This window comes from Opisthocomus hoazin, chromosome 7 (assembly GCF_030867145.1).
Source record: "Opisthocomus hoazin isolate bOpiHoa1 chromosome 7, bOpiHoa1.hap1, whole genome shotgun sequence".
In the NCBI taxonomy this organism is placed as follows: domain Eukaryota; kingdom Metazoa; phylum Chordata; class Aves; order Opisthocomiformes; family Opisthocomidae; genus Opisthocomus; species Opisthocomus hoazin.
This window is the reverse complement of record NC_134420.1, coordinates 34,309,908-34,331,912: the sequence shown is the minus strand read 5'-3', so window position 1 is coordinate 34,331,912 and position 22,005 is coordinate 34,309,908. Positions and strand designations below refer to the sequence as shown.

At 40.9% G+C, this 22,005-nt stretch overlaps 1 protein-coding gene across 12 annotated transcripts in view; it reads left to right on the top strand.

The window, feature by feature from the left end:
• SIPA1L1 (signal induced proliferation associated 1 like 1) overlaps positions 1 to 22,005 on the top strand; it is a 231,659-nt gene that overhangs the window by 49,835 nt on the left and 159,819 nt on the right. Inside the window, exon 3 of one of the 12 annotated variants that reach the window (XM_075427531.1) lies at positions 11,777 to 11,947. The exons of 10 other annotated variants lie outside the window; for them this stretch is intronic. The gene's annotated coding sequence lies outside the window, so the exon portion shown is untranslated. Of the gene's footprint in view, positions 1 to 11,776; positions 11,948 to 22,005 lie in introns of those variants that run through there. One more of the 12 variants, XM_075427537.1, reaches the window with a different exon arrangement.

Sequence of the window (22,005 nt, the reverse complement as noted above, 5' to 3'; positions counted from 1 at the left end):
TAAGTCATATTTCCAGAACTGCTTTGGTGTTTTTCTTTTTTGGGTGTTACAAATGCATGTTTCATTGGTAATGGAAAAATATAATACAGTGAGTGTGAAGAAAATTAATTAGAAATTGTTGCTTTCCTAATTAGTTATGACAGAAATCGGAAGATTTGAGCCTGAAAATGAGAAGTCCTTGATCTAGATTTTCTTCTTGTCTGTTCATCTCTTGTCCAACATTTAATATTAGTTAAATCGGATCTAATGTTGCTCATGGCTTTGTGATGCATACTGATGCTGTCTAATGAAGAAAGTATCTGTTAGTAATGCAGTAATTAATATGGTAAGACTCATAACTAATGATTGTAGCAAAAAACTTAAGACTGTTTTGGTTGTAATCTAATGTGCGTTTTAAAAGTGTTGACAGAAGAAAATCTAGTGGATTATTAAGTGTAGTTGCATATGAGTTTACGATTAGTCTGGCTAGTATAAAGAAAGGTTGGGTTGTTGGAAGTATATTTCTATCATGTGGATATTCAAAATGGAGTATATTTAAGAAATTAGAAAAATAATGGTTTGAAGGGACCGCTAGAAATCACGTAGTCGAATGTCAGGATGGAGTTAATTCAGGTTGCTCAGGACTTTTTCCAGGTAAGTAATGACTATTTCCAAGGGTGGAGTTTCTACAGACTCTCTAGGCAGCCTGTGGCAGTGTGTTTGGTGTTCCTGTCCTACCCAGTAAACAAGTTGCTCTGTATTCATTTTGGCATTTAGTTTCTGTGTGAGTAATGAAGGCTTCTGGATTCTTGGCATCTGTAAAAACTGACTAGAACTGGACCTCCACAGTATCTCTTTTTGGGATGCAGGTTAGGGAGACCTTTGGGTCCACTGTGGTTGTGGAGAAGGTAGCTGGGACCTGACTTCAGGGTTCATTAGTTTGCTCAGTGCTGGGAATGAAAGTCACAGCAGATATTTTATCTACAAAGCAATTCACAGATGGAAAGACCCAGTGGAGAACTGAAATAAGTAATTGACTTTTGATTGTGTGGAATGACTTATGAAGGTTAAGGATTACTTGTACTTTAGTGGTCTTTCCACTTCACCTTAACAACTCATTTATACCTTATGGCGTCGTATTGACCTTACTTTTGGTAAGGTAAGACATACACAGTATTTATTATATTAAAACATAGGCTATGTGGTTTTTTTTTATTCAGTTACCCAATTTACTACTCCTTCCCCGTTTACTTTACTTGACACCTGACTGTATCTAGAAACTTTCCTGGATGCTTGACTCTCTTCTTATTAGAAGAGATGGAGCAACTAGTCAAAATTAAGACTGGTTATTCTCATCTTTGGTCTAAACATACTTCTCTGGAAAGTGTCATTGTCCTAATACCATGTTGCTCCTTGGATGATTGCTCCCAGCATTTGGTAATTTAATAGTTGCACGAGGGCAGGGATGCCTGCTACTTAAAGTAATAGAAAGAAAAAAGAAAATCTATTTCTGTTTTGATTTAGTAGTAGTATGCTTCCCTTTACATAAAAATAAAAGTGGTTCTTGATGAATAGTAAGTTGCTAAGTTTGTGTTCTCGGTTGGGGTTCTGGGCATGCTTGTACATTGCCTGACACCATGAACATGGAAAACCATAGCACTCTTGCTGTGAATGCCCAGTAACTGGCTTTCTTCTTGTGTCCCAGCAAAGTGCTTGGTTGAGACCAATGTCACTAGGACATGCTTCATTCTTGGCGTAGTCCTTTGTGGTCACATGACTAGGCTGGATGTTCCTGCCCATCTTGGATTGTTGGTTAGAAAAAGGACTGGTAATAAATTGTAGAATGCCGTTATTTGACATACATCTAGTTGTGTGGTTTTCTTTTCAAAGTAATCGGCTTGAGACTGCTCCATCAAAAAGCCATTCTTAACCTTAGCTTAATGCTGAAACTCCCATCTGAATCTTCAGTTTATGTTGCCATGTTTAGTGTATAAACTGGATGCCTTGCACTCATTACCCTTTGCAACAGGGGGGAGTAGTGAAGACTGTCGAGCTTCCAGAGCTGTGTAAATGTGACTGTGTCAACGATAACTGCCAAGAGATATTCCAAGTGAAAGGAAGCTGTTAAGCTGGAGAACAATATTTAATTTGGCAGTAAATGTTATGCTGGTATTTCTAGGGAGCTATTAGCTAATCTTATGGGGGAGAAAATTGTAGTCCGGGAAGCACGTGGGGCTCTGAAACTTTGAAACTTAAGAAAGAACACATCTCCTGTGTGACCAGATGTGAGTCTCCAAGCCTGGATTCAAACCTTGCTTGCAAGATGAAATAACCTGTCTATAGCTGAGAATGTTTAATCATACCTTTATGTCATTTCTGGAGCCTGTCTTTTACAGGTGAGTGAGGCAAAGCTCTAAAGTGTTCTGTTTAATTCGGGTATTGCAAAAGTTTCCATAATTCAGATTTTATAGATTTTATGGATGCACTTTAAGCTTGTAATACTAGGCAATGCATTCCCATATATTCATATACCTTTTGGAAGCCAGAGATGCAGACAATAATTTTAAAGAGTTTTTGCTTGTAATTAAATCTTTATATGTTAATTCATTGTTTAATAGGTAAAATTGCCTGTTTGATACATTTTTTTTTTTCATATAAACAGGCTGTCTGATAGTTAAAATAGTCCTCAGTTTGATTTTTTTCTTCTCCTTTTTTTTTTTCTTCCTTCCATGAGAGGTGTTTTCTGTCATTTTCTAAATGTGGCAGTTTGAGAACTGTTGATTCTTCCTGCTTCTCAGTGAGGTTCTTACAATCAGGGCTGCTTGCAGACCTTCGTGTTAGTGTCAGCAATGCCACTGAAGAAGAAACGTGCAATTTTCTTCCTTTTTCCCCCCCCCCCCTTTAAGAAAAATTTGTGTAAGTTCCAGTGTTCTAGTCAGTGTTTTGATTAAGAGACCTTAAAATAAAGCCATTGCATTGGATTTCCCATTTTGGCAAAATCTGTCTCTAGGAAATACTCAGAAATCTTCAGGTTCTGAAGTGCAAATGAAAGCACTCGCAAATCAAAACTTTAGGTCTCTTGTGAGGGGCTGTCCTGTGGTATCCTTGTTACAGAATGCCCATCTCTCATGGAAACATACCTTTGTACACTTGCATTTCAAAATTTTGTGGCTTGTTTTTGTTACGGATGGGTTGTATGTTTGGTCTGCAGATTTATTTGTGGGCTAAAGTTTGCTAATACCATTGAAACACCGAAACATTTAGACATGCGTTGGGGTCAGGGGTTGACTGACATGTTGGTTCACTGACAATTTTGCGAAGTATCTGATTCAGGCAACTAAAGCGATGTGTTTAAGGTCTTCAAGACCGAACAACAAAAACTCTACCCCTTTTCTTTAGTATCTCCAAACCCACTTTGTCTATATACCTGAGAAGTTGGACTTATTGTAGCTCCTTTTCTAAATGATTTCTGTAATTTTAAGGATTTTGCTTTTCTTTTTGGTGAAATGCATGCCTTGTTGCTCTTTCCTCTGCAGTCTACATGTGCTTTTTTTCTCCAGGTGTGTGTTCTTACTTACTGTTTGTTCTAAGGCATACAACAACGCAACAGCATAGGCTGGAATAGAGACTGCTCTGTAAGCTTTCTTCAGAGGGATGCAGAAATGCACACGGAAGAAGGAAATCTACAATAGTATGGCAGAAGGGTCATAGTAACGTGGGTATGAACAAAATAAGGTCACATTTTAGGTTACTCCTAAATGGAGAAGAGCAGGATTTCTCGGAATTTTGGACAAAACTCCAAGTGATTCCAGAATGAAAACCATCCATAGTATGATACTGCATGGAAGGAATCTGAATCTGGTGGAGGCTTCAGGCTAGTTTTCTGCACTAACTAGCCTGCTTATTGGGTTATCGCAATCGAAATCTATTGGCTCGTTTCCATTACCTGCGTTTTGTAGTTTGATTACTGGAAGTCTTACATAGATATTTATTTAAGTATTTTGATGTAAAGAATGTTAGAAAGGACCACAGCAGTCATTTTGTAACATGTATTTAAATCTCCACTCAGAGAGAGATCAGTTTCCTTTTTAAAAGGAGAGTGAAAAACAGGCACTTGATATCTACACATGGGTTTATTTGTGGTCAAACAGTTATATTTATTCATCTCTCTAACCTGTTTGCTTTTTCTCGTGAACAGGAAGGGAATTTGAAATGCATGACAATCTCAAGGAACATGGTGATTTCAGTGACTCATCTGTTTACTTTCAAACATACTGTGAATAGGTTCCGTGCTAACTGACAGGGTATGATTTCATTGAAATTCTGGCTATTTGAAAATCAAGGGCTGAAGGTACAAAAACAATTAATATGAGATCTGTCTGAGTTTGCCTTGTACGTTCCACCTCTGGGACACACCAGAGGGAACCTCCCTGGTGCAGTTAGGAGCATTCATGCACCACTTCCTACACCTCCGTCATTGCTCCAAAACCTTCTAAGGGTGAGGCGAGAAAAATTAATATGGCAGTCTGTTGCCTCATTTCTGTCCAACCACAACAATTTTACTCTTTAATTTCAGATCAGAACTGCAACCATAGGGAGTGCCAGGTCTGATTGATGTGATGGACACACCCAGGGTGTATGCTGAGGGAGTATCAGGGGTTTATAACTCCTACTCGTGGTGTTTCATTAGTTTATCTTAGAATAGAAGAATGTCTCCTAGCTCATCTGTTTTTATCCTTAGCTGCTTGGACTGTGGGACTGAAAAGGAAAACTTCAGTTATCTTCTACAAATGCAAAATCTGGAATCCAATTATTAGGAGGAAAAAAAACCCAACAAACCAAAAAACCAAACCCAAACCTGAAAATACTAACTTAAGTGGCATTCAGCTGAATCTTCTTTATACAGGGCTGGTTGTAGCTGCCAGCTCGGAGGGAGGAGCGAGAGGTGCAGCTGTGCATACATGAGCCAGAGCAAATAGCTGCCCTGGTGATGCCGGTGGGGCTGCATTACCCCTTCTTTTGCAGCACTAGTGGATCTATATGTATCTCTGAGCATACACCTGGGACCAATAGCATCATGGTATCACTGAAAGTGAGCTTTTTATAGATTAATTTAATCTTACTTGAGAGGCATGTGAAAGTTGTCAAGCAATAAAGAGCACTGCTCATTTGGCCTGATATAGCTAGTGGATTTCTCAGCTCAGCCAGGAGAGATTTGGATGGGGACGTGAAGAGATGTTCCTTGCTTCGTTTGTTGGTTAACAGTTGTAAGAGAGCTCTTTTATATTGGCAAAACAAGTTAGAAGGTTTCAGCCTGTCATGAAAGACCTACCATACACTGTTTTTTAGACAGAATGATATTTTACTTGGACAGCACTGTAAATTTTTCATTTTCAATTTGTTTACTTACTAGTATTTTTTTCCCAAAACCTCATGCTTATAAAGGAAAAACTAGGCAATATGCCGGAGATGTTTTTTGTGGTTTCTCTTTTCTTTTTTAATTAAAAAAATAGGATTGGGGCAGGATTTTTCACCAGTGCTTTAATTAAAGTAGCTAAAATCAGTGTATTGAATTTCTCCTTTAGTATTTATAATTTGGAGGCAGATCTTCTTGAAAATACATCTTCGAGTAAAAACAGACTTCGCATTCTTGGTCTACATTTAAAGAAATAGTGTGTAAGAAAATGGAAAGGTAGGTTTTATGCTCAATGTACCTTCTTACCGCTAATGTCTTCCAGTAGATTCACCACTTAGAATCCTGTTACAGAGCATTCACATTTCTTTAGACAACTTGTGCAGTCTCATGCTGCATACAGAATTGGGACATCCTGGGAAATTTTTTATGTATTGTACAGAGTTCATTAGTACTGAGGAATGGGTGATTACAGAATCACAGAATCGTAGGGGTTGGAAGGGACCTCTGTGGGACATCTAGTCCAACCCTCCTGCTGAAGCAGGGTCACCTACAGCAGGCTGCACAGGGCTGCATCCAGGCGGGTCTTGAATATCTCCAGAGAAGGAGACTCCACAACCTCCCTGGGCAGCCTGTTCCAGGGCTCCGTCACCCTCAGAGGGAAGAAGTTCTTCCTCATGTTCAGACGGAACTTCCTGTGCTTCAGTTTGTGCCCATTGCCCCTTGTCCTGTCACTGGGCACCACTGAAAAGAGCTTGGCCCCATCCTCCTGACACCCACCCTTCAGATATTTGTAGGCATTTATAAGGTCCCCTCGCAGCCTTCTCTTCTTCAGGCTGAACAAGCCCAGCTCCCTCAGCCTCTCCTCGTAGGAGAGATGTTCCAGTCCCCTCATCATCCTTGTAGCCCTCCGCTGGACTCTCTCCAGTAGCTCCTCATCTTTCTTGAACTGGGGAGCCCAGAACTGGACACAGTACTCCAGATGGGGCCTCACCAGGGCAGTGTAGAGGGGAAGGAGAACCTCCCTCGTCCTGCTGGCCACACTCTTCTTGATGCACCCCAGGATTCCATTGGCTTTCTTGGCAGCCAGGGCACACTGCTGGCTCATGGTCAACCTGTCGTCCACCAGGACACCCAGGTCCCTCTCCGCAGAGCTGCTCTCCAGCAGGTCCACCCCAAGCCTGTACTGATGCATGGGGTTGTTCCTCCCCAGGTGCAGGACCCTGCATTTGCCTTTGTTGAACCTCATCAGGTTCCTCTCTGCCCAGCTTTCCAGCCTATCCAGGTCACGCTGAATGGCAGCACAGCCTTCTGGTGTATCTACCGCTCCTCCCAGTTTGGTGTCATCAGCAAACTTGCTGAGGGTACATTCTAATTCTTCATCCAGGTCGTTGATGAAGAAGTTAAACAAGACTGGGCCCAGTACTGACCCCTGGGGGACACCACTAGTTACCGGCCTCCAACTAGACTCAGCGCCGCTGATGACAACCCTCTGAGTTCTGCCATTCAGCCAGTTCTCTATCCACTTCACCGACCGCTCATCCAGCCCACACTTCCTCAGCTTCCCTAGGAGGATATCATGGGAGACTGTCGAAAGCCTTGCTGAAGTCAAGGTAGACAACATCCACGGCTCTCCCTTCGTCTACCCAGCCAGTCATGTCATTGTAGAAAGCTATTAGATTGGTCAGGCATGATTTCCCCTTGGTGAATCCATGCTGACTACTCCTGATAACCTTCTTTTCTTCCACTTGCTTGATGATGGCCTCCAGGATAAGCTGCTCCATCACCTTTCCCGGGATGGAGGTGAGGCTGACCGGCCTGTAGTTCCCTGGGTCCTCCTTCTTGCCCTTTTTGAAGATTGGAGTGACATTGGCCTTTCTCCAGTCCTCGGGCACCTCTCCTGTCCTCCAGGACCTCTCAAAGATGATGGAGAGTGGCTCAGCAATGACATCCGCCAGCTCCCTCAGCACTCTTGGGTGCATTCCATCGGGGCCCATGGATTTGTGGACGTCCAGATCGCTTAAGCGATCCCTCACACAGTCCTCCTCGACCAAGGGAAAGTCGTCCTCTCTGTAGGCTTCTTCTCTTACCTCAGGGGCCTGGGATTCCTGAGGGCCAGTCTTAGCACTGAAGACTGAAGCAAAGAAGGCATTCAGTAGCTCTGCCTTCTGTGCATCTTCCGTCGCCAGAACACCCGCCTCATTCAGCAGCGGCCCCACATTGTCCCTAGCCTTCCTTTTGCTGCTGATGTAGTTGAAGAAGCCCTTCTTGTTGTTTTTGACATCCCTTGCCAGCTTCAATTCCAGGGGGGCCTTGGCCTTCCTCGTCGCATCCCTGCATGCTCTCACCACATTTCTGTACTCTTCCCAAGTGGCCTGCCCCTCTTTCCACATTCCATGGACCTTTCTCTTCCACCTGATCTCCGCTAGAAGCTCCTTGTTTAACCATGCAGGTCTCCTGCCTCCTTTGCTCGATTTCTTTCTCAGGGGGATGCGTTGCTCCTGTGCATGGAAGAAGTGTCGTTTAAAGAGCGACCAGCACTCATGGACGCCCCTGCCTTCAAGAGCCCTGGCCCACGGGATTCCTCCCAGTAGCTCCTTGAAGAGGCCAAATTTAGCCCTCCTAAGGTCCAAGGTTTTGATCCTGCTTATCACCCTGCTTCCTCCATGCAGGATCCTGAACTCCACCATTTCATGGTCACTGCAGCCGAGTCTACCTCCAACCTTCACATCCTCAACCAGTCCCTCCTTGTTTGTTAGTACAAGGCCCAGCAGCGCGCCTTTCCTTGTTGGTTCCTCCACCACTTGCATCAGAAAGTGATCATCAGTGCTCTGTAGGAACCTCCTGGATTGCGAATGCCTAGCTGTATGGTCTTCCCAGCTGATGTCAGGGTGGTTGAAGTCCCCCATGAGAACCAGGGCCTGTGACTGTGAGGCTGCTTGCAGCTGCCTGTAGAAGGCCTCATCAACTTCCTCCTCCTGGTCAGGTGGCCTGTAGTACACACCCACCGTAATGTCACCCTTATGAGCCTGTCCCTTAATTCTAACCCACAAGCTTTCAACTCATTCCTCATTTGCCCCCAGGCAAAGCTCAATGCATTCCAGTTGCTCCCTCACATACAGAGCAACTCCCCCACCTCTCCTTGTTGGCCTGTCTTTCCTAAAGAGTCTGTAGCCATCTATGATTGTGTATTCCATTATAGTGATCATGCAGAAACAACATTGCAGTGCAGTTGCTGATAGGTTTCTTTCTTTTACTCCTTGCACACTAGTGTTTTTGCATTGCTGTTCACCTGAAACAGCTAATTTTGTGAATGTGACTTCATCCTGCACATACACTTCTGGCTGCATCTCTGATGATTCTTCTTGTCAGGTGGGACTAAATTCCATTGTCTTAGTGCAATGTAAGCAATGTTGGAAAAAAGAGGAAACTTCATGCAATTTTTCTTAAGCCAGGTATACATATTTTTGCTTATTGTGTTTTGACTTACAGGTGTTTTTTGGGAGAGGCTTGGGGTGTTTTTTAGTTAGTGCATAATTTCGTGTTCAAACCCCAAGGGTATTCCTTACCATCCCACCCTGACTTGTTTTAAGACCATGGAGAAGTCACTTAAAGTTTGTGTTTTATTTAAGAAAAGGTATCTGCCTTGAGGATAATGTTAGTTCGTGGTTATAACAACATGAGGGAATGTAATACATTTGTGAACAGTCCCGTTAGCTTCAGCAAGGATATTCCCATAAGTAAAATTACTCATGAGCGTTGAAGGGGTCTGTGTTTTGGTGTGGTTTTTTTTTTGTTTTGTTTTGTTTTTAAATCTGATGTTATAGTGTTTTAAAGTGGCAGTTTGTAAAAGGTTAAGTAGCATTGTTACCTGAAGTTTCATAGGTGGAAAATAACCTGAATTTGTCTTGCTTCTGGAAGCCAGTTTGAGAACTATTAACACTTTGTGTTCTATTCTGGCTTTGAGACATTAGTGGAACCGTGAAGAACAGCTGGTAAGTCTCTTCGGGCTTCCCTTGTTGCAAAGCAGGGAAATTGTCTGTCCCTGAAGCTTTTATTTAATTTTAATCTGGCAAAAGATGAGTGACCAGTTCTTCCAGCCACAAAAGCCAAAAACCTGCAACAGCCTTTAATTTATATTCACACATGAACGCTGTGTAATTCTTGTTGTTTGCCTGTTTCAGCAGTTCAGTGCAAAGCTTCCTCCCTTATCCCTTTCTCACAAGACCTGGAAATCTAACCTTTTGTAAAGGCCACGTGTAAAAAAAAAAAAAAAAAAAGGTGTTTTAAATTTAACTTGCTTTGTTCGGGCTTCTCCTCTTTTCTCTGAGCTCAGAGTACCTCTTAAGGTGGCAGCATTTATGGTGTAAGTTGGAGGCAGAGAAAGATCAGACACTTTTTTCAAAAGAAGGTATTTATAGAAATAGTGCAATGTACAAATACTTCATCTCTAAACTCTAGCATTCCCCTTGAGACTGGATAAGATTTTTTTGCCTTGAGCTTGGTTTGCAGAGTTGTTTCTTTGCACTTCTTGTCTCTCTCCTGTCTGATATGTGTAAGTTTAACTGTTTCCAAATTCCTGCTTGGTTTACAATGTGTTATTCCCACCCGTGGCTTAGTAATGGCAAGAACATCATGTGGTCAGCATAAAGCTTCAGAGACACCAATATGTGTGTCATAGAGCTAGAAGCAATTTTGGTAAATGCAACCTTTGCCTTGCTGCAGATGTGTAAAGCCAGGCAGGGTGACATGCCTGGTAACATGAGATTGTAGTTATGTTGAGTAAAGTATATGTAAAGTTACCTGTAACTTTAACTACTGTTGTCTACCAGAGTTCTCTAATTATCTCTCCATTACTAGAAACGATGTTTTTCTTTGCTTTCTTTGTCCTACTCTACAGGCTTTAACGTATTCATACCTTATTTGTTCAGTTCCTGTAGTCCCTCTAGATGTGATACCAAGCTATGGTGCTTGCAAAGTCCACCAAATCCATTACTTGCTGCTGTGATGTTAGTATTTTGTTTTAGTTCTAGGATTTTTCTGCGTAGCTTGTGGGAGAAAAGACCGTGATCACCCGGTACTGTAATGCCTTTTTGTTTGGAGTTTGGAATATTGCCTCTGTTTTATCTACATGGCAAAAGGATACATTTTGAATTTATGTATTTTTTAGATTTCTGATTAAAGGTTAGAGTGATCCAATCAGCCTGGTGCTAAAATAATCTTGTGTGACTTAACTTTTTGTTGATATTTAGCAGTTTTCGCTACTGTGACAGTATGCCTGTATTTATGCATATATTTGAGTAAAACTGATTAGATTGCATGAGAATTCAAACAACTATTTCCCTTCTTTCACCTCCCCAAAAGGAAAAACAGTCATTATAAATGGGCTGAAGCAGTGTCCTGAAGTGTCCTCCAAAAATCGGTCACTTATTGAATGTTTCTGTAGGTAAAAAGGAAGATGGCAGTGTTTTATTAACATTTTAGGAAGTCTGGTAAAACCAGAAATGAGTATGTACTTAAGTCAATGTAATGTAGATTTGGTTATATGGAAAAAAAAAAAATCTCGAAAAAGGCTCCTTTATTTATAAATAATTTCTTTGGATGTGAGAAATAGAACTATGTAGAAAGAAACTTGATTTTGTCAGTGGTGAAAGGATAGTTGACCAATCTGTAGTTTGTGAAAAATGGTGAGAATAGCTTGGTTACTATAAATGACTTGGGCATTAGCGGTCACATGCAATGCAGTAGGGTGCAGATGAGAGCTCTGAATGAATCTAGGGCATTTGAAATGCAAATATCCATCACTTCTGGACCGACTGGTCAGTGTCTTGTGCATGAACATATTTATATGTGAGTTTACAAATGTAAGCAAAAGGTAGCTGAAAGAAACATCATTGTTGCAGAACAGTGAAATTGGGTAGCGTTCTTCCTATGAGATGTACCAAGTTCTTCACCTCCAGCAAAAGCTGAGACCACAGCTGAGCTGCTGTGTCTGTCTTGCCATGACGGCCAAGCGTTCTTCTTGCCAAAAGGATGCAACCAGATGATGATACATGGAACTCTTTGGCAAAGTTTCCATTTGAGTTTACAAAGTTCGTCTGGTATCTTGTCCTCTGTACAGGTCCTTAACATTGCCTCCCTGCATTTGTTGCCCTTAAAACAGAACAAAGCAAATGCTGTTTCATCATCAAGCACTGGATACGAAACATTTGGAAAACAGTGTTAAAAGTATAACCAACAAAATAGGAAAAACATGAAGATTTGAGGGTCAGTTTGTTTTACATAAGCTTTAGTCTTTGCACCTAAAAGAAACCTTTCTTTCTTGATTGCTCTGGATTTGTAACTTTTATAGCAATGGTGAGATTTTTTTTTTTTTTTTTTTAGACCTGTTTCAACTTAGATCACTTCTTTAAAGTAGCTCTCATGTTAATATGCCCATAAGTGCCCCTTCTATCCAAATGATGTACAATCCCTGCCTGTTTCCTGGAATTGACTCCTCTGGTCTGGCCAGATCTGCTGGAATAAGATGCTGCGAGTAACTAACGCTGGAATAAGGTAATGTAGGAGTCCGAAGGTTTGTTTTTCTGAGACCTGATAGCTTGCGTGATAACTTACTCTTTGGGAGGCCCTTTTCTGTGTAAGCTACGCTTCCGGGTCTTTTCCTGTGACTGCATCTATTTAAGAAGTATGGCATTTTCTTCACTTGCGTAGTGTTTGCGATGTCCTGATATGTCTTTTGTTCTACCGAAGCACTAATAATTTGCTTAACTAAACCTATCATATTCTCTTTTGGTGTGCGTGACAGCCAAGTTCCTTCAAATACGTGTCATTTCTCAAGTGTAAGTAATAGTTTGTGCTGATGTGACCCCTCTATTGAGGGTACTTAAAATTAATACTAAAATTAGTATTTAAAATACTTGTTAAATTCAATCCTGTATTGCTATAACTTTGAAATAGGATGTCGTGGTTTAACCCCAGCTGCAACCAAGCACCACACAGCCACTTGCTCACTCCCTCCTAGTGCGACGGGGGAGAGAGTGGGAAGAGTAAAAGTGAGAAGACTGATGGGTTGAGATAAAGACAGTTTAATAGGTAAAGCAAAAGCCGCGCACGCAAGCAAAGCAAAACAAGGAATCCGTTCACCACTTCCTGCGGGCAGGCAGGTGTGCGGCCACCCCCAGGAGAGCAGGGCTCCATCACGCGTAACAGTCACTTGGGAAGACAAGCGCCGTCACTCTGAATGTTCCCCCCCCTTCCTCCTTCTTCCCCCTGCTTTATGTGCTGAGCATGACATCACGCGGTACGGGATATCCCTTGGGTCAGCTGGGGTCAGCTGTCCCGGCTGTGTCCCCTCCCCGCTGCATGTACCCACCTGGCTTCCTCGCTGCTGGGGTGGGTGAGGAGCAGAGAAGGCCTTGACTCTGTCCAGGCACTGCTCGGTGGTAACGAAAGCGTCCCCGTGCTATGAACACTGATTTCAGCACAAATCCAAAACTTAGCCCCATACAAGCTACTATGAAGAAAATTAACTCCATCCCAGCCAAAACCAGCACATTTGAAAACATTGCTTTTTTGCTGATTTTTTTTGTTTTCTGCATACCTGATTTTGTCTTTCTTCATCTATGGTTCTCTTTAGGAGCACAGGTGAGTATAGAACTGTAGAGGTGTCTGTATGTGTATGTATTTTGTTCCGTGGAACAGATTTCAGATTTCTGGATCCCTGATACAGTGCGTCTGCTGGGATAGGTGGCCTTCTGCGTCTTTTTTTCAGCAGCAGCTATGCTCTCAATTCTTTATATTATAAGGCTTAAAGTTTACAGATTAATTTGCTTCCTTTTGTAAAGCCAAGCCACTCTTTAAAACACGTAACTTATTGTCACTAACTTTAGAGCTGATGACGTCTTCTAGATACTCGGGCATTGCCATGATCTGACTTGCATGGAAACTTTCTTTTAAGAGCTGTGTATCTTTGCATGGGAGCCTGGAAGTCGTTTACCTATTTCAACTGTCTGTTGCTCGTGAAATTGATGATAGCATACTGTTCAGAAGCAAATTGCAATTCATTGACATCATATATATTCTTTTTCCACCTTCCTCCTCCCCTTATACAGTATCAAGTCACTGCGTAACGTTATTAATTTATGGCCTCTTCAGGGCATAGTAGTCATTTGATAAGATCTGCTTTGGTCTGCAGGGAAATTACTGGTATTTCAATCAAAAGAATGATACCCAGCAAGAAGTATGCTAGTTATCCTTGCTAGGTCACAGACAGTTGAAAATCCTTAATACTCTTGTCATTTCCTTTGTTTTAAAAACATGAATTTGTTCCCTAGAGCGAAAGATACTAGATATTTACAATTAGTATGCCATATACATGTGACAGGTTTATAATCCAATTTGAAGGCTGCTGAACATGTCACACATATCATTATTTTATGGCTTTCTATTTACAATATTTTTCTTTTAGAAGTATATTAACTTTAGAAATTATTTAGAAGTTTCTTTTTAGACGTATATGAATGTAATTCATGCAAAAATATACAAAAATATAAATTAATATTGGAGTGTTTTTAGGAGCTAAAATATAATTTAACATCTTTTAAAGGTGAAAGTCTTTAGTAGACAGTTTTATGAGCAGTGACTTTGTGGATGGTCAGGTCCATGCAAAGTAAGTCTTAGTTCACGTATTGCAGGATTTAGATCTACTGATTTAAAGACAAAAGTACATGGGGGGGGGATCAATCACACCGTCTCAGATCTGAGAAATACATACTCTACACTTTGTAACTGCTATTACTATACCCCCTCCTGAAATTTTTACTAGTCTGTATTCATTGTTTCTTGGGGATCGTAGTCCTCTTGATCTGTGTGAGATGTATTTTTTTATTAGGCTCTGGTTTAACGGCTGTGTGTTGCATATGCTGGATTAGGCCCCAGTGTATCTGGTGGTATGATTGAAGAGGATCTTGCTTAAAAACCCAGATCTGATATCCTTGTTTAGTTATTATTGGGTGTAAGATAATAAAAACTCTGAACAGGAACAGAAACTTGGGAAAATGGCTTGTGGAAATGTAGTTGAGTATTGTAGCTTCCCAGGCAATTTTAATCCAGCCTGAATTGATTCAGTTACTGCCGAAAATTGTGGTCTTGTAGTCCCCCCAGCCTCTTGCCATTCAGTGAGTGTGGCTGGACACTGCTGGTTGTTAAAGGTAACCTGTCAAAGAAGACAGTTCAGCTCCCAGTTGAGTTGACTCTCTTGATCTGGTTCACCACATCACCAGCTGGCTGTTGGTGACAGCATGTAAAAGGACTGGGTGGGTGGGAAAAGCCAAGGCTTCTTTCCTCTGCAGCTCTCACTTGCTCCAGACTAACATAAGCGTGGAATTACCCTCTGACAGTTTAACCCTGAAGGGCAAAACTAGGGTTTCATGTGCCACTTTGAAAGTACATGTCCAAATGCTTTTTTTTAGGCAAGTGTTACCCTTTTGGGGAGTCAGGCCTTGATGTGTGGTGTGAGGTGGATTTTTTGTATGTTTTTTTAAAAGATGGGGCTTTTCCACTGGGGAGTAATTAGAGGACTAGCTGAAACCTTGTTAAAATGTAGTAGCACACGAAGGAGTATGATTCCGTAGTAGTGACAATTATCTTGCATGTATGGAAGTGTGCAGTGCTGGGCTGTGGGTAGGGTGCCTGAGGGGGCTGGGTGTCCCCGAGGAGAGACCCTCTTGACCCTCAGCTTGCCTGCCTCAGTTATGTTTCTCAGAAATGGAATAATTATTCTTGTTTCATAAAAATGCCATAAGGAGAAATGCTTGCAGATTCCAATAAGGAAGTTCTGTGTAGAATATAAATTAGTCCTGGCCTGTAATGTTGAACAATGTCTTCCGTAACCCATGCAAATCTGGTGTGCTAGTATAGCTTTTGTTGTTTTGTGATTAGTGTAGTAAAGTTTATGCAAGTCTGACTGTGACCTGATTAATAAGTTTACCAAAGATTCTGTCTTAAAAAGAGAAAGGATGTTTAATCAAAATTGCAGTATGAAGACAATCAGGAATTTGTAACTATTTCATTCTCAAACTGTGAAGTCACTGGGGACTGTTAACTACAAGAGTGGTGTTGAGACTTACTCTGAATTAAAGTAATGCTTAAATATGACCGAGATGGAGCAAAGACTGTATTCTGGGGATTTAGACCCAAATAGGTGTAAGAAGGCAGCTTTGTAGATGTGCATGCAGGAGCAGTATTTTCCAATGATTTTTTGATAAAGTTTGAATGCATTACATGTTCAATACTTTGCTAAAAGGCATTGTCAAATGTTTTTATTAAGGCAGCAGCCTCTTTAGCCTGTGAAGGTTGGTTGATAAACATCCTCTGTTGCTATAAACATCCTCTTGACCATCTGCCAACTGAGGCCTGAAAGGAGGGAGCAGGAAGGTAGAACCTTTCACTTGAGAGCTTGTTTTAAGGCAAATATTGCATTATGTGTGTATTTCACTGAGAAATAGATGGTTTGTGAAATGAACCTAACAGAAACACAGCAGAAAAAAAAATCCTATTGTGAGTCCTGCAGTGTGGTATTTATGCTGTGAATGTAAGAATGATTAAGAAAATATTAACAACTTTAGTTAAGGGTGAATTGTTTGAAAGCCTTAGGTTGTATTTCTCAAATATGAGGACATACTTATAAACTTTTTGAAGTCCACAAAAAATTCTGAAAAAAGAGAGTAAGCTTCAGCCAGTAATTTCTTGAAGTAAGGGCTTTGGCATCATGCTGTTCTCCCATTTCTTCCACCTTTCCTTCCAGATCTAGGTGCAATTGTTGGCAAATTAGTGAGTGTGAATCAGAATTCGAATTGCTGGAAAACTAAGTGTAAACACAGCACACACATACTGGTAGACAATTTCTAAGAGTAGAGTTCCTATAATACTCTCTCAATAGCTAGATTTATTTTGTGTCCATTACTGTGCAGCCAAATTAGTCTTTCATTACACTAAGCATGTTTTTTCTTGGTGTGAACTGACTTGGAATACCGTTTACCTTGGTTTTGCTTGGAGGGTGAGGTCACCCCAGGGCCTTGCAGGCATCTCTGGTGCATCTTCTCCCTGCCTGCCATGGGGGGAAAGGGGCTCAGGGCTTGGGGCGAGTGGTGGCACTGCTCATCTTGAGGGGCTTTTGTCGTTATTTTAAATTACCTTCATTTTGAAGGGGTATTTTGTTTTAGTTATATTGACATTCTTTATTTATCTCTGATGTTTGTAACTACAGCTATTTCTTTTTCCTGTAATGGTCCTTTCCTACGGGCTCTAATAGTTTTCCTCTAATGACTGTGCACAGTTAGTTAAGATTTGATTTGCAACATATTAAAATGTTGTTTTTTCTGTAACTTGTGTGACACAAAACGAAGTGTCATGCTTGAGTGAGAACAGCAAAGCACCGAATCTGTGAGCACATGCTACCCTGGCAGCACAGTTTGGTAGTTTTCCTTCGGAGCCTTGTGCTGTGTTGATATTCCCATCCTCTCCTCAGCAAAACCATGTTTGCAGCCTGCTGCCCAGTGCAGGGATCACAAGGAACATTTTTTTGTGTAAAAGCAAAGACTTCCCCCTGGACAAGTGCACTCAAGTAATGATTGGGTTTTTGGGTGAGGTTTGTGATAGGAGAGATTTTCATGTGTTGAGTCTAGATGTGAGGAAAGGAACCCTTACCTGTGCTGCACCAATGCCAAAATATTTCAGAAAGCCAGAAAGTGTGAGGAGCACTTATGATCAAGGTATTTGTGTGTTTGAAAACAATCTGAGACCATAAATTGAGACCCTGTTGCAATGTAAGAAAAGAACTGAGCGAGTAGCATGACAGGAGTCCCTTCTCCTCTGGAGTAAACTTTGTTATTATTGGCAGTTTTTCTAGGGTATCTTACCATCTACTTAGGGTAAGCAGTGTGCCACCAATCTATCTGGAGATCAAGTTTGTAAAATTCTTAGAAATGTGTTAATTGTCTTCACATCTCAAGAGTGCTGTGTGAACTTGAAGGTTGCAATCCTGTGCCGGGTACGTGTTTGCTGTATGGTCTCTTCCCTGTGCAGTAGAGCGCTGTTGTCTTAACACTTTGGCTTTATGTGGCTGTGGTAGTTGAGACCCTGGTGAAGGGGAAGTCCTTTCAGGTCATCATCTTACAAAGTATGTGGTACCCTCTGAAATATGATAAAAATACGTATCTTGAGATTTGGAAACATTACGTTGTCAAGAAAAGACCTTTCTGCTTACAGAATCAAAACTACAATGGCTGATTATTCTGTACCCAAACACTGAAGTGATATATGGGATGGTGGATCTCTCTATTCTGAATTTCAAATATCTTTTCATGTGACATGCCAATAATACTGTATTTTCCAAAGATTTGAAACTGGGCAGCAAATTGTTATTGTATGTAATTGCTGGATAACCATTTGTGACCTTCCTAAAATTTAGTTCAGCAGAGCAGTTTTACGTAGGAATTATGAGATTACTTGCCACAGGTCAGGATAAATCCATTAACAGAGTCCACCAGTCTGGGCTGATTTGATTTGTCTTCCATCTATGGGACATCAGGACTCTGGAAGCTCATCTTCAATTCTCCTGACATCAGTCATGCTATAAAAGGAAACTGTGCCATGTGTGGTAGCTCAATCTGCTGCGTTTTTTTCAAATGCTTCTGCTGAATCTCATGTAATATATATCCAAACCTAACCTGTGAGTGTACTGATGGATTTTAAGCTTACTTGTACCCGGTAAAATTAGTATTTTAGATAAAGTTCATGTGTTTTTTTTTCCTTAAAAGCAATGAATAGTTGTCTGGGGTAACTAAGAAGCCAGTGGGGTGAGATCTTTCATTTGGGTGTCTCAGATTTCAGCCCTCTTTCTCGGCAATTGTTGTTTTAGCAGTATTGGATGGGATCTGTATTTTCCTAGCAAAATCAAGAATTCTCCTCCTTGGAAGCTCAGGGTGCGGGGGTGCTGCCACACCAGCCTGGCACGGGCCCATGCAGCCCCTGGAAGGGCACATCTTGCTTCTGTCCTCCCCTTGCTCCAACTTGGCTGCTCCTTCCTTACCCTTTCCACTTACAGATGTGTGCAGCTGGGTGGGCTGAAGCGAGGGGTCGATCCTGCTGAAAGCCAACACTTTGCGAAAAGGGGCAAGAGCTCTCCTCCACCATCAGCACCGTGCACACACTTTATAATGGGTTCGACTGGTGTTCTGTGGCCTTAGTAGGATGTTTCTGAAATCAGCTGTCACTTCGGTATGTCTGGGTTTTTTTGGAAGCCGGATTTGTTAAATTTGTGCTTGTACTCCACATCCCTGCTACAGATCGTTTGAATTTCATGTGATATATTATTAATGTTTGCTTTCCCTAATCCCATTGGAAGCTAACCATTGTGCATTTGTAGTAATGACGACGTCGTGTTGTTAGGATTGGGTAAAATCATTAAAGGCCTGCCTTAGGCTCTGCGTAGACACTGCTGGTGGTGGTTAAGGATCGTACAATGATTCTACAGATTTTTGAAATGGGTCTCCAAATATATGGGGGAAAGAAAATTGGTTAGTTCAAATGGCCACAATACAGCTGAGAGTCTTTTCTGTGGCGTCCTATTCATGAAACAGTTTGAAGCTTTGTTTGTATCTTCTCAAGAGTGTATTTTGAAGCTAATCTTGAAATTGAAAAATTTTAAATAAAGGTTGCTGAGTTTCATTGCAGGCATGCTTTTTTAGATAGGAATAATGTGTGGACACTACCTTGGAGAGATTACTTGTCACTGGGTTTGTTCTTGTTTAATGTAAGAGCATAACCTTTTTCTTTTTTTTATTAAAGACCTGTACCTATAGCTATGTATTCAAAGGAATTACATGTCATGTGGAGTCTGTAACTTCTACCTAATAGTGCTGATTTCTAGCTCTCCTGTTAGTAGGGCTCAGTCAGGTGTACAACTTTTCGATTGCTTGATATTAATGGACAAATATTTTTATGAAAAACTGAAAAACAGTGTGTTAATTTTTTCCCTGAAGATTTATGGTCACTTTCTATTTTTACATTCAACTGGTGGAATGTAAGCCTTTGCTGGAATGTTTATTTGAATGAATCACTGGAACAAGCTTTTTTCCAAGGCTTTTATTTAGAAGAGTAGTCGTGTTCTGCCCTAAAGGCTACAGGGAAGCAGGTGAAGAATTGATTCGTTCATGTGTATTCTTGACTTATGGACAATGACTCAAATGGACTACAGCACAAATGCTATTTGGATTGTGAAATTGCTGAAAAAGAAACATTCGTTAGTAATGGGTACAGGTTTTGTGTGTCTGTTACTAAGTCTCCATTTATATTTTAATTTCTAGCCTCGCATGAGATTAGAAATTTTTTTTCTCTTTAATGCAAATCTTTGGTGTATGGTGTGCATTTGCTTAAGAAACAGACGTGGATAACGGGTGCTTCTGGGTGGTGGGTGAGCAGGGTGCTTCCGCTGTGGCTGAGTCGAGCTGCTGAAAACACCGTGGCTGCCTTCCCGAGGGGTGCTGCTGGCAGAGCTGTCGCGCCTCCTCCATGGGGTTCCTGGGGCTTGGAAAAAAAGTCATGTTGTTTACTGGGCTCTCTAATTGCCAGTGTTATGCCCCTTCTCTCTTTTTAGCTTTATATTCTGGCATCTGTAGCTTCTGCACCTTCTGTAACTGCGGTTTCATTACATTGGCTTGGTACTGCAGGTTTGCAGTCACTAACATTTGTGAACCTTTGCTTAAAGAGTATTTTTTTGTGAAGTAAAAGTAAACCCAGTTTTCTGCATCTAAATGAACAAAAACCCCAACAAAAGCTACATTATCACCTTTATGCTATGGTATTATATTAAGTCACTTTTTGCCTGCTCCTGAACTTCTGGGTTGTGTTTTTCCCCAGCACTAATGAGTACTTACTGGAGCATAGAATCTCAATTTGTGGTAACATTGACATGTTCTCATACTTCATTAAGAATGTATAACCTTGCCATTTTCTTTCTTCGTAATCAAATTTCCCATATTAACGATTTTCTTATTTTAGTTTCTTCCCTAGAAGTGCAGTTTCTTTAGAAACAAGGGTGTCTAGTTTTTTGGTATTCTTATTAAAATCATGAGGTGTTCAAGAGTGTATTTTTCTCTGTATCCAAGGGTGTTAGTTACAAAGTGTTTTACCTGCAGTGTTTGGAGATAAACAAATATACTTTTAGCCCCCTCTCCCTGCTGAAAATAGTAGTTAAACACCCCACCCCCAACTTCCTTGTATCTGTATCTCCCAATTTGGGTTCAATCTTATATCTTGTAATTACTCATTTACCTTCTGACCATGGTACTTTTAAAGATTGTGTATCTAGTGTCAGGGTCTGTGTCAACATGGTATGTACTGTACGACACGTGTCCATCAATGCATCAGATACTTGCTTTGATAAAGACCATTTTTCTTAAGACTCTTTACTCTCAATTAAACATGCTCCAGAAATTAATTCAAAATAACAAAAGTAATCTACCTGAAGTAGCTTAATTTCTCAGTGCTACTTGTACTAAAGAAAAGCAGGAAATGTGTGTATTTGTGAATTCATGCTTCTATATCTTTACTGATGAATAAAGAACTTCCTTACTCTGAGGGTGACCGAGCACTGGAACAGGCTGCTCAGAGAGGCTGTGGGTTCTCCTTCTCTGGAGATATTCAAAATCTGCCTGGACGAGGTCCTGTGCAACCTGCTGTAGGTGACCCTGCTTTGGCAGGGGGGTTGGACCAGATGATCCCCAGAGGTCCCTTCCAACCCCGAACGTTCTGTGATTCTGTGAAATAAGAATCCTATGTTGAGAGCCAGACATTCAAAATCACTGTATTTTTAACAAAAGAAGAAAAGGTGTTGGCCAGATTCTCAGCTATACCTGGTCATCCTGGGCACAAATGGTTCTGTAATAGTGAGACCACCTTAAAAATAGTGTTTGAATACTTATGTAGTACGTTGATGTGAACTGGGTAATTTTTCTGGCCTTGAGTTGAACAGTTGAAACTAGGAATAGACTTTCATGAATCTGCAATAGTTAGCTACATTAATAGTCTCTGGATTCACTGTCTTATATTTCTCTTTTGGTTTGGGTTTATTAAAAGTAATATGTTCAGAGTGTTCTGTAACTCTCTTCCCTTTCTTCCCACGGACGAATGAGCAGCGAGTTCTCAAAATGTTACATCTAATTTTATTAGTGAAACTGTGGCAGCTTTGGAATGGACAAGAATCAAGGCAGATTCACAAACTTGTCTGTTCAGATAAAAATCTGGTGTTGAAGACTCTGCTGCTGTTCCTGGCTGGGCATGTAGTTCGAGAGAAATTACATTAGCATTGAATTTTCTTTATTATGTGTAATTTTTGGTAACATTCATGGAAATGTGAAAGTAGCTGGTTCTGCTGCAACTTAAATATTTTCTCATTTGAAGATGAAGATAACATCTAATTTCTTTTTCCTTCACCTTCTGTCCTCAGATCTATCAAATTACTGTCTGTTTTAGATTCAAGCTTTACATGGAAATTAGTTGTTCTGAACGCTGTGAAGTAAATATTATTTTCATTAATGGGAAAATTTCGGAAC